Source organism: Zosterops lateralis (assembly GCF_965231275.1).
Source record: "Zosterops lateralis genome assembly, chromosome: 8".
NCBI lineage: Eukaryota > Metazoa > Chordata > Aves > Passeriformes > Zosteropidae > Zosterops > Zosterops lateralis.
The window spans coordinates 28,525,072-28,537,919 of NC_139768.1; positions in this window are offsets into that span (position 1 = coordinate 28,525,072).

The window sequence follows — 12,848 nt, forward strand, 5'->3', positions numbered from 1 at the left end:
CCCCAGTGCCCGCCGGATGCCGACTGGGCACACCGGGAGGCACCGCAGCCGGCACCCAGGGGTGCTCGGCGATGGGTACCGCAAGGGATGCGCTCGCCGCGGGTCGGCGGCACGATCCGCTCCGGCTCCTTTTCCCGAAGCTTCTCCCCGGCTTCGGGCAGAGCCCCCACACCCCCCGGGCCCCCGGCCCGGCCCCGCCGCCCCAGCCCCCGGGGCAGCTCCCGCCGCCGAGCGGGGCGGGGCGGGGCCGGGCCGAACCGGGGACAGCGCCCCGGCGGGGGCTCCGTCCGGCCGCCCCCCGCCCCGCGGCGCGGCTCCCCCCGAGGGCCCGGCCCCGTTACCTGCGGGCGGGCGGCCCGTGGGGCGGGGGCCCGGAGCCGCCCCCGGGGAGCCGGGGCAGCCCCGCATCGCGGCGCGGCGGGCGGGCCGCGGCCGGCACGAACCGGTTGTAACTCGGGCAGGGGAGGAGCTGCCGGGGGCCGCCTCCGCCCGCAGCCCCGGCGGGGGGGGCCGCCCCGACCCCCGCCCCTCCGGGCAGGCTCCGACTCACCTCCGCCGCCGCCCGGCCCCGCTCCGGCCGCTGCCCCTGCCCCGCGGGCAGACCCCCGCCCCGCCCCGCCGCCTCCCCCTGCCCGGCTCTCGCAGGGGACGGGCGGACACGCGTCCCCGGCCGAGGGTCGTCCCCAGGCGGGGGCCGGGCGGGAGCCGCCCCCGTGTCCCGCCCGGCGCCCCTGCCCGTCCCCGGCGCAGCCCCGCTGTTCCCAGCCCGGCCCGGCCCCGAGGGAGGCCGGTGCCCCCCCGCCGCCATCCCCCGCTCCGCACACCCCCCGGGGCTCCCCGGGCACACCGCGCGGTCCCCAGGACGGGCATGGGCGCTGGACCCGCCACCGGCGATGCCAAAAGGCCGCCAATTTGCTCTGCAGGCAGCGCACATGCAGCACTGCAACCCCAGCTGCCAGCTCAGGGGAGAGACCACTCACTCGTGTATCAGCGCACCCGGTGCCTTCAGAGGCCGCCTCATCACAGCCCCGGCCCGGATCCGTGTGCATGGCCCGTCCAGCGCTGTCAGGCATACGGCAGGGGAGTTGTCAAGTCGCACCGGCAAGTTCAGCCACCGGCAATGTTCACCCTCCAGACTGCAAAGGCTGTTGCAGAAGCTGACTGAACGCTCAGCAAGCATCAGCCTCTGCCCCGGGTGTGTTCAGCGTGACAGCTCTGCTGCTACCTCTACCCAGTTAGAGCTCATGTAACCACACACTGCAGGTGGAAAGATAAACGCTCCCAGAGTTGAGTGAAATTCTGAGAGTTGAAATATTCCTAGACCTGAAATTCCGAAGCAATCTCAGATGTCCACAGCTTCTGCAGCTCCTACAGGCGTGGCATCACTCCCCTGTTCAGACCTGCAGTCCAGACTTACTCCTTCATGCAATATTTACAAAGCTTTGTGAACTTCAAATGTCTTTGAAAGTGTCTTGAGCCACACTTCACAGTGTTCAGGTAAATATCGAAATTAATACTTGCTACTGGAAGGACTGACAGAAGACAGGACTGACATAAAGTCAAGCCTCACTTGTAAGACATGTCAGCTGGCACACGGTTGTGTTGTGTATCTCATGTCGAAAAGGGCAGCCAACTGAAGGGGGCGGGGAGAAAGGAGAACAGGAACTCCGAGAGCTCTAGAAAACTGTTCCAGGGAGGAGAACTGAAATAAATGGCATTTAACCTAGAGAGAAGGCAGAGGGGAAACATAATAGCATAATTCAAGAACGGTAAGGGGTTACTGTGAAGCAAAAGGAATGAACTGTTCTGCATAGGCATTAGACAAGTAAAAGAGGTGAGTAGGCTTAAATTCCATCCCCAGGTAAGTGGTATAGATATTAGGAAAAGCTAGGCTCGCTGCCTGCTTGCAGGGATCCCTTAGGGAAGGACAGCATTTTGGGAACACGTGCACTGGGGCTGCTGAAACAAATAACTGAAGACAGCTGCCCAGACAGTAAACAGCCACTGTTTATTTGATTGCTTCTTGGGCTTCAGGACACAGCCTGAAATCGAAAGGGTAACTGAAATCTTTCCATAGCCACACAAGAGATGGCTGGAAAACAACAATTCTGAATTAACTGTCCAAGATGTGCTGTTTCCTACACTTCAATACAAAACGTTTTGCAAACAAGTGCATATAAAGCTCCAGTCTCCATTACAGTGCTTGATATAGAAGCTTAAAAAACAATCTAGGCTAAAATTAAATACTTCACTCTAGCAAAATCAGTGTATTCACAAGTTCATGATGGTTTAGCTGTACAGGAATGTCCAGAAGAGTTAAGGCACATCAGTGACAGGAGTACATTGACACAAACTGGATCCTTATGCAGAGGAAGCAAGCCCAGTCAAATGTAAACCAAACTGAGTTCAGATCACAGGCAGCCTTGGACCTGAACATGAAATTCTCCCTGCTTGAGAATAAACATGCACTTGAAGTGAATACATATTGACCCTAATTGCTTTACTCTAATTTCTCTGGGTGTCCTCCTGAGGACAAGTCTCCTCTTTTAATTAAACCCATTCTTAATATGACCATGCCAGTCAAGTGCATACCATAATTCTGAGAGGCCAACCTTGCTGGCAAGAAATTGAATGGGAAAACAAGCCACAGAAAAACAAGGTTAGAGGAAACAGTCCCCTCCATGTCTCCTTTGTCCCTGGTTTCATAACAAGCAATGCGGCTCCGTTCAACTCCAGGTTTCTGCTCACTTGGCCTACAGTTTTTTGGCAACTGCCATTTGGCTGAGATTTCAGATCACTGGTTAATCTTCTCAGTTCTTCCCTTCAGAAACCCTTCCTACATGGCCTTCCAAGGCCTGGTGAATTGTAACAGAGCCATAGCTGCACTGTTCATAATTACACTTTCATCCCACACATCACCAGAATTCCTAAATCCTCACTTTAAAATAGAAAATGAAGTAAACCACTGAATAATTCCTATGAGCCACTTTCTCCTTCAGCCTATTGAGTCTAAGAATCCAAGGGATAAAGGTACTTGTAAAGCATGACCAGGGATGAGTGCAGTACCTAGTTAAAATTTTACCTGACTTTTGGTACACCATGGTTGCAGGATGTGCTGTTCTGGGTCACTCACAGCTGTACCAGTGAACAGATGATCGAGGAATGTTCTCTACTTCACAGACACTGCACTAGCAGCAACTCCTGAAGGTGCAGAGAGGAAAACTAGAGGGTATTCAAACAGCCACCTTGGAAGGGGCCCTTCCCAGCAAGGAATATAGCTGGTGCTGTAACACCTTAAATCTGATCAAAAGGATTATCACCATGGGTAAAGAGGCAGCAGGTTTGGGAGGTTTGGTTGGGGTTTTTTGTTTGTTTCTTTGATTTTAAAGAAGGTCCAGATTCTGCAGTGGAGGAAAATCTCAAAACATAACTGAATTCTAAATATTTGATCAGCTATTGTCCTTTAAACTGTGGTCCAGGGTGGGGAGCATCCTTTTGTATTTTTGCAGTCCTTACACAATCAGCATAGGAGGAGAGAGTCTGGAATGAAAGGGTGAGGCTAATGTGCAAAGTCCATCTTAGGTGCTTGGTTAACTTGCTTGTGGAAAGTGTCCATTAATGATTGAAGGGGGAAACAAGGTGAGGAGAATAATCAGTAGTTTTACTGGAGTTTAATTTAAGCAGACATATTAAATATTGATGCACTCACAGAGTCTAAAGGACACTCATTTGTCTTTAGCAGCTGCAGAAGACAACGCTCCCAAAGTTACAAATTAAGCCTTCATGTGAGAGGTGAGAAGCATGATGCTTGTCAAGTGCTATTTGACCACATTAAGCAGGGTCAGTACACCTTCTCCCAGATTTGTGTGAAAGGGAACAAGACTGTTTCAGCTGGAAAGAACACAGGTTTCCTAGGAGATGCCAATAAAGTACTAATAAAGCTCTCTGGTGCCATCACAGCTATGCTGACAGGGAATACTGCCTACTTTGTCTGGGAACATGCAGATACAGTGGCAGAATCATCCCTCCCACAGTCTGGCTGTCGCTGATAACATTAAATCAAAGGTTTCCACACCACCATCTTCTGCAGAGGTTCCATAACATGGGCAAGGCCTGAAGCCTGTGTTCAGATGAACTGTGTCCCCAGTCTAATCATGTCTGGCAAACTGCTCAGCTGCACACAAGAGAGATGGAGAGGAACTTTGTACAAGAGCATGAGGTGACAAGATAAGGGGGAATGACTTTAAACTGAACGAGTGGAGGTGTATAATAGATACCAGGAAAAAAAGTCTTTACTGTGAGGGTGGTGAGGCCCTGGCACAGGTTGCCCTGGGAAGTTGTGGATGCCTTATCCCTGGAAGTGTTCAAGACCAATCTGGATGGAGCCCTGAGCAACTCTGCTGTAGTGGAAGGTGTCCTGCCCATAGCAGGGGAGCTGGAACTAGATGATCTCCAAGGTCCCTTCCAATCCAAACCACCCTATGATTCAAATGCTGCTTTGTAAATCAGTTTTCCATGTTGGTCTTCAAGGCTACATACGTGCAAAATAAACATCAGATGTAAGCCTTCTGCAAAGCTTGTAACAAAAGAAAAGCTGCAGTCATATAGCCTTAAAAAACTGCAGTCTGTATTTTCTTCTTTTTTGTTTCTTTACCTTTACATGACTGAATGGGTGAAGGGTTTTTTTAGGTTCTTACACTCCACGTGTAAGCAGTGAGGACATCACCTGTATGTCCTCATGAAGGTATTATCAAATGAGGGAAAAGCTATCTAATCAAATTTTAACTTGCTTATCACTTCAGTGCTCTTGCTACGCAACACAATCAACCAATGCAGCTGCAAGGAGTGTTTTTTGAAGGTGTCTGAGGTACAGTTTCTTAATAAGTTTGTTGTAACAAATTAAGGAACTGTGACAATTTTTACGTAACATAATCTTGTGAATCTGTTGCATATACTTGCATTCCCTAAACTGATAAAGGAACTATTTGGGTTTGGCAAATAATGTGATTTTCCATATTGAGAATGTTAGGGAAAATCACATTATTTTGAGGCCATTTCAAAAATCATATAAACTTCAACTAAAATACAAAAGCACACCATGTAATGACAAGTAAGTGCTGACAGCACGAATCACATCTGCTAAGAGTGTAAAATGGAAACAAAATTAGCCCTGCATCTCTAAGCAAAGGGATTTATCAGTTCTATTTTCTTTCAGGAAATACCTAGCAGTATATTTTTATTATGGCATAGGTCCCTCATGACCTTCAGGTTTGCCATAAAATCACAAAGATCAATGCCAGTACAAACCACAAATGCTATTTTTACCGAGGTACAAATTTTCTGTTGTGCAACCCCAACTTCCCTTTCCTGATCCTGTTACATGCCCCTCACTGTAAAGCTAATCCCCATTTAAGATGGTGCATTGTCATACTGGGACAGCTCAAGAGAGAACTCACTGTTTTAGGAAAGAGATTCCATCTTCTTTAGAGACCAGAAGACTCCTTACATTGAAAGGCAGGAGTCAGAGCTGTGTCATATAGCAGCAGCTCTTGTATATATGGATGGTTACATTAGAGAACCAGATGAATGCAAAAAATACCAGCACATTAAAAAAATCACAATACATAAACAAACCACTTTTCCAGAAAATAACTCAGTAACTTATCTTTTCCTTTTCTCTGTCACAACCCTTTCTGAGCTATTGTATTTAGGATACTACTGAAAAGCATTGTGATCAGGAAGAAGACAAATCCCAGAATGTCCCAAACTCCAGTGAAGGCTGCAGTAATCAGAGCTGTGGCAGAGGGCACAGTGAGGTGGCTGAAAGGCATTAAAGAACATCCTATGAGAAAATAACGACTCATTTGTTTTATACAGAATTATCTCCAGCTTCTCCCTGTTGAGCACATGACAAGGACCATTCACTACTGTGACAGTCAGATGCTCCAGAAATCCTCAGTTCTACCCCCATGGGTAGCTTTTAGTCTTTGTAAACACTATACAAAAAAGACTTTGACATCCTTTTTCTCTGGAGCTGAAGTCTTCTGTTTGGCCCACGTTTGCAATATGAACAAAGGAGAAGCAAGTACTTCTGTCGAGGTGGTCACCAGGTAGAGCAGCAGTCCTGGAGATGCCTCCTCAGAAGCAGTGTTTGCTTTCTCCCTGCAGAAAATTCATCTGTTTCTTGCCAACAGAGGGTACTGAAGTTTAATGGCACACATTTACCAAGGCAGGAAGCAGCACAATGCATTCCTGTGAGACTGCAGAGTACAGACATGCTCTTTTCATCTTGCTTGAGTACTAAGTTCATTTAATAGACCTGAGTTAGCTTTTCCCTCTCTTATTTAACCATATTAAAGTATCAAGGAAGGCATTTATTTTCCGTCAATTAAATGGAGAGGATAATAGTAATACTATGAAAGAGCCAGAGATAAACTCATCTCATTGCTATCTCCTTTCAATGCAAATGCTGGCAGTTTTTTTCTGTATAATGCAGTCCTGCCACTTCCGATGTAGCATTATATCTAATGCTGCCCTAATGCCTAGTGTTGAGTCCTCATAGACTGAGACCACGATCCCAAATTAAACTCCATTTTTCTGGTCACTCTCATGCATTGATCTGTTGGCAATACAGCACAAAACAGTTCACAACTAATCATTCCAAATGTCTGTAAAGAGCTCCAAAAACCACACATCCCTTAATTTTGACTGCCAAAACAAACTTGGTGAGTGGAGAGACAAAAGGGAAAGCAGGATTCCACAATAGGAGAAGGTTATTTTAAGCTTATGTCAAGCTGACACCCAGGGCTTGTCTAAATATAGATTTGTCCACTGTAAACACCCTTAGTCTGCATTTAGTGCAGACACTTGCAGAGCTACTCAGCAATGACAGACAAGCTTTGCATCCACACCCAGGCCCACAATAGTGCTCAATCATAACCAATTCCTGAAAAAATAAGTTTGCAAATGGGTTTCTGCATCCAAAGAGAGGAATTAACCAAGAAAAGCTTATCTCCTGCTTTTGGCATCACAGTTTTGCCATCTAAGCTCTCAAGATGAGAAGCAAGCTCACCAAGGGGCTGCAGCTTTCAGGCTCAGCTCTTTTACTTACCATGGTTTGCAAAGAACAGGCAAGGAGGGGCTGTGCAGACACGTTCCTTGAGCCTCTGCAGTGGCTCACATGTGACAATGCAGGCAACAACCTGTGCTGGGCAGGTGTAGGGCATTGTTCTGCCACTCACAAATCCTGGCTTTCATACCGTGCTTTCCTGCTTATTCCTGTCCTCCCTTTGTTAATGTTTGCTCTGCCTCTGAGTTGTCAATCATTTTATTCTGCAGAATAAACATTGTGCTGTGCTGGACCCTCTGTCTCAAGGTCTGGGAAACTCACTGCATTTGCAAAGAGCTTGGAAAACTTACCATCAATAAATTAGCTGAAAACCTGCTTGCTCTGACAACTACAATGTAAACATATCCAGTGTGTCCTACCACTGCAATGTGATACTCTCTCCAAGTTCATGTGAATCATCTCCCCAGTGACTGTGAAGAGAACTGGAAACCATTGTCTGTTTACTGATTATTAAACTTCCTTACCAAAAAAGCACAAACACAAAAAACTGTGTCTTCACTGAAACAACTTGGGAACTCCTCTCTAACTTTACTGTAAACCAGACATAAATGTTTAATTGTACCTATGTTAAACTTCCTTTGGATTTTGGGCTCTGCTACTTAAAGAGCTCACAGCGAAGATTGCCAGAAGAAAGGCTTGGAATGTTGTATTACAGTAAGTTTGCAGCCCAAGTGTCAATGCTGTGCTCCTGTGCGGATCCAGAGGCAGAGTTGTGCAGGTCAGCATTTGGGATGGTTCCAGACCTCAGGGTCATAGCTGAACCTAGAGGGGCTTTCAACTCTGACATTCAGCCTCCACCACCTGCCTTATGTAACAAGATCTATCTTCAAAATTAAGTATTCCAGCTTGTCCAATAATCATTATAGCAAGAAATGGAACAACTAGAAAAATTAGAAAATTAAGTGTTCAGTACATCCCTGACCTGAAAACAGGACAAGGAAGGTCCCTCATTTTCATGTGACACTTCTAATGCCACATATCTACACAGCAGATCATGTACAAGGCCCTACAGAACTTCTCCACCCTCTTGTGAGCATTAGGATTTACTTTTGATTGCCATTGTCTGTGACTTTTTCCCCTATTTGAGGAAGACTCCAGAAACTCGACACTCCAGTGTCACAAATAACACTCCTTACACAACACAGCCATGGCATTTTAACATTCTTACAGAGCATCTGCTGCTGAGCGCAAGTCAGGCATCAGATGTATCCTGCTAGCAGCAGCTGGAGTCATGCAGGAGCACCACGGTCATTAGGATGAATAGCTCTTCATAACTGATGTAAATATTTAGAAACATTAATTCAACATTTGAACAAGGCAAAAAGAGTTTCTTTACAGCATTTGAGCTTTGGACAGTTGGTATTTTGCTTATTTCACACAGGATGCTCGTAAGGCTTCCTGGTACAACAGGCCCAAAAGATGCATAAGGCAAGGAAAACACCTCTTCTGCAAAGTCTATCTATTGTGCACTGGTTTCCTTTCACCTACAGAATCCCTGGGCTCAGAACCAGTGGATGAAAAAGTCTGTGCATCACACACCCGAGCAAGATATCAAATGGCAAGTTCCTACCAGCGTGTTTCAGTCCCAGCAATCCCACCTTGGAATCATGAAATCATTAATGCTGGAAAAGATTTCCACAGCCGAGTCCAAGCTTTGACCAAACACCACCATAACCAAACCACAGCACTAAGTGCCACATCCAGTCATTTTTCAGCACTTCCATGGATGGCAACTCTACCACAGCCCTGGGCAGCCCAGGGTTCCAATGCTTAACCATCCCTTCAGCGTAGAAACTCCTCCTGATACCCAACATGGATCTGCCCTGGCACAGCTTGAGTTGCCTGGGAGAAGCAGCTGACCCTCTCGGGGCTACAGCCACCTTTCAGAAAGTTCAGAGCAATGAAGTCTTCCCTGAGCCTCCTTTTCTCCAGGCTAAAAAAAAACCCAGGACAGCGAGAGCCAGAGAGAGGCTGAACTACCAGCCCAGTGACTTCAATCTTAGAAAATCCAGTGCTCTCACACACATAAACAGAGCCCCAAGTGACTGATTTAGATGGCATTCAGACAATGTCACTGGAGATCTTGCGAGTGGCTCACTCTAGTAGGCAGACAGGTATGCCTTAAAAATCTTGTAGCATGTTCATGTCCAGTCTAGACTCATTTGGATGAATTCTGGCTAGAAGTTGATTTGATCCTCCTGGCCCTTAAAACAGCTGAACCCGAAAAGCTTTTGCTTTTTGGTTAACAATCACCTCATATTCAGAGTAAAGCCTCTACCTTGGATTCACAAGGCTTTGGAGAAGCTACTGTTGTTACAGCTAGTTGGTTTGGTTTCTTCCCCAAGCTAACTCATGTACTGAAGACAAATACTGGCCACTTTCAGCAGGAATTCAGGGTGCTTCCTGAGAGGAAGCAGTCCAGCCTTGAACTGTGGGATTGCACAAGTCTGAAGGCTAAGGCTCAGCAATGGAGTGGGATTTTTGGAGGGTTAAGGCAGGGCTTGGAGTGAGCTTTTCAGATTCTTCTCTTAGGGATGAGCCTGCCTCAGAGAAAGTAATTCCTCTAGTGACTCATGGGGATTACTTTTAGGTAACAGAAAGTCCTTCAAAAGAGGCATAGGATCTGCAAGGATATTAAAATGATTCGGGAGTGTTTGAGGCAAAGAAAACTGTGTTCATTTGACCAAAAAACATAGAACCTTCTTTATTTCATGATACTTATCTGTGCATTTCAGAAACATGGAAACACTGGAGAAAGACTGTTTTAAATATCTCTACAAGGGCTTGCAATTTATTTTTAACACACAAAGCATTCCTATACAGTTAAAATTAAAACTTGTGCAAACTAACACTTGACTTTCCTCTTCCATTTTCTTATTGCTGTTTTCTCCTCTCCCACTTCTCCATATGGCTGTTAAAGGAAGTCACTATAACTTGACCAAGAGTCCAACTGGCACAGACTTCATGTGCAATAAAATGGCATCTTAAACACCAGGTTAAAGTTTTCACAGGAAATGCCATTGCTTCAAGTTGCAGAAATGTTTTTTCTTTAATAATATTTTACGTATCCACCACAAAGGAGAATAATCTTAGAGGAGATGTACCTTACTTAACAAAGTTGAAGTAAAACAGATTTAAAAAGATGAATTACAAATTTGAATATGTCAACAGTGAATTAAAGCTACATTTGCAGAAAATAATTATTTTCCTTCAAGTGAAGTTTTCTTCAAGAGTAGGCTGACAAACCACCTTAAGTTTCTACAGTCCAGAGATGGAAAACATCCTTAATGGCTTCCGCTAACCTATCTTTGAAGTTGTGCTGTAATTGTGCAACTGCTCTGGAAACAGGAGAGGAGCAGCCAGGAACCCTGCCTCTGAGCAGAGCACTTGGGAGGGGAAAAACAAACAAAAAAAGTCTTTGCTGAATCCCTGCTCTTTGTTGAGACTTCCCCCACCTCAGCCTTAGGCCAACTTGGATTGGAAAGCTGTAGCAAGTGTCAGGCTTTCAGTGTCTGTTCTATTTTTGGGGATTTGTTGTGATAGAAAAAAAGTGCAGCCTGAGCACCATGTGAGCGACTTTAACATTAGGGCAGAACTGCCAGGAAAACAGTTCCCTGGCTCCTTCTGCCCCTGTGGGAATAAGGTTGCTCTGCCTTTCATTGAACTCTGAGATCTGAGGCTTGGAGGAAGCATTCACTTTTGAAAATACTGTGGCATTTCCAAAAAGGTGTAGATGTCATAGCTAATTCCACAGCCCACTCATCCATTTGGAATTTGCAACTAAACTCAGTGTCTGCCCTTCTAAGTCCAAAACAACTTCACTGTAGATATTTCATCTGTGGGAACAAGAACAACAGCTGACCTACAATGTCTAAGTAAGCGCCAATTTCAGCCCTCAACAAATCCAAGTGTTTTGGAAAACTTACCAAAGGTTGACTGATTGCTGAATCACATCATAACAGATTCCTTGCAATAATAAATTTTAAGTAAAATCAGGTGACAATTCATAAATGCAAGTGGCAGTGCTGTTAAAAAATAAAAACATTACAAGCTCTTTTTAATTTTTATTTTTTCAGAACAGGTTTTAAACCAGGAATTTGGAAGAAAGGAAATAGCTAAAAAGCATGTGCGAGTATGGAAGTTGCACTGCCAGCAGCAGACAACAGTAAAACCTCCTCAAGTTATTATCATCTGTAAATTACAGGATGTTTGTACCATTAAGTTAAAACTCTAAAATGTAGTTCTGCGCTGGCAAAGGAAAGATTTTACAACATCGCTAAAATGCAGTATGGACCAAAGAACAAGATTTGTAAGAGAATCAAGTAGTAAGAAAATAAAACTGGCAGCATATTAACAAAAGCCCCTGAACAACCACAACCCACCAAAAAACCCCCAACCACCCCAATGGAACACCCAAATTAAATAATAAAGACAAGAGGATTAAATATATTTTCATGCCACTATAAACTGCTCAAGATGTGAATTTTGCAGCCTGAAAGACTATCACAACCAGTTCTAACAGAGTAGTTTATTCAACATTTAATGGCTTGACCTTGTAAATCTTTATCAAATCTTGAGCAAACATTTTACTATCATGAGGCATCCTGACTCTGATCAATTAAACATGAGTACTTTGGGGGGAAAAAAAATCTGGCTTCCTTTAAAGTTGTCTTCCAAGAAGTAACCCAGGAAAACAGAAACCTTTCTATGATTAACAGAAACATGAAACTGAGAAATAGTTTCAGAATCAGGGTGAGAGTTCTGTAATGACTGAGTAAAGTGGAAGTATTTGGAAAACCCAAGCTCTTTAACTGTAGCACAAGTACTGCAATCTGGCTGCTTTCCTGTTGGAAAACAAGCTGAACTTCCCCCTCACTCTAGGCCATGCAAACACAAGTATTTTGCTCACTTTGTGTTCTCCTTACCCATGTTATCCCTCTGGTGCACCCAGACTGTCTTCAAGTATTGCCATAATGATTCATTTCATTATTTGAATCAACTGGTAGACATTATTGGCATTTCTAACTCCATTTGCACATGCATGGAGATTTCCCCAGGGGGAAAAAAAACAACTCTCAAAAAAAAGAAGATTATGCACCAGACAAGCTTAGCAAGGTTATTGCAGTCAAGAGACTGTGTTCCAAATAATCTAGGCAAAATTTGAGCTGGAATTAGAATTAACAAATTTTAATGCAAAGAGCCACCATTTCAGTTAGATGGATTCCTAAAATACACCATAAAAGAGAAGCCAAAGCTTTATTGTGCAATCTTGATTCACACAAATTGTTCTTGCAATAAATTTTCCCTTAAACCAGGGAGGCTGCTAGAACAAGGGCACAGCATTCCTGGGAGCATCTCTGGGAAGGTCTTGGAATGTTTTATCTAAAAAGATAGGTTCCCCTCTTAATTCAGAAAATAATTTCCATTGCATGGTGTCAATATATATATATGTAATAGTATGGGATACTTTAGTCCAGACAAAATTTTTAAAAAGAAACTGAATGTCATTTCAAAATATGAAAGAGTTAACTTGAAACTCGTACATTACCTTCAGAAACTCAGAGCATAAAAAATGTGTTTAATTAATGCTCAAGACAACAGCCAGACTAATCCTAGAGTTCCTTAATAGTGTGAGGAATGCAATTTTCAACAGGTTTAACTCATTGGTATGTTGTCACAGCTAACACTTGTTTTGGAGAGAAAGACAAAGAAAATAATC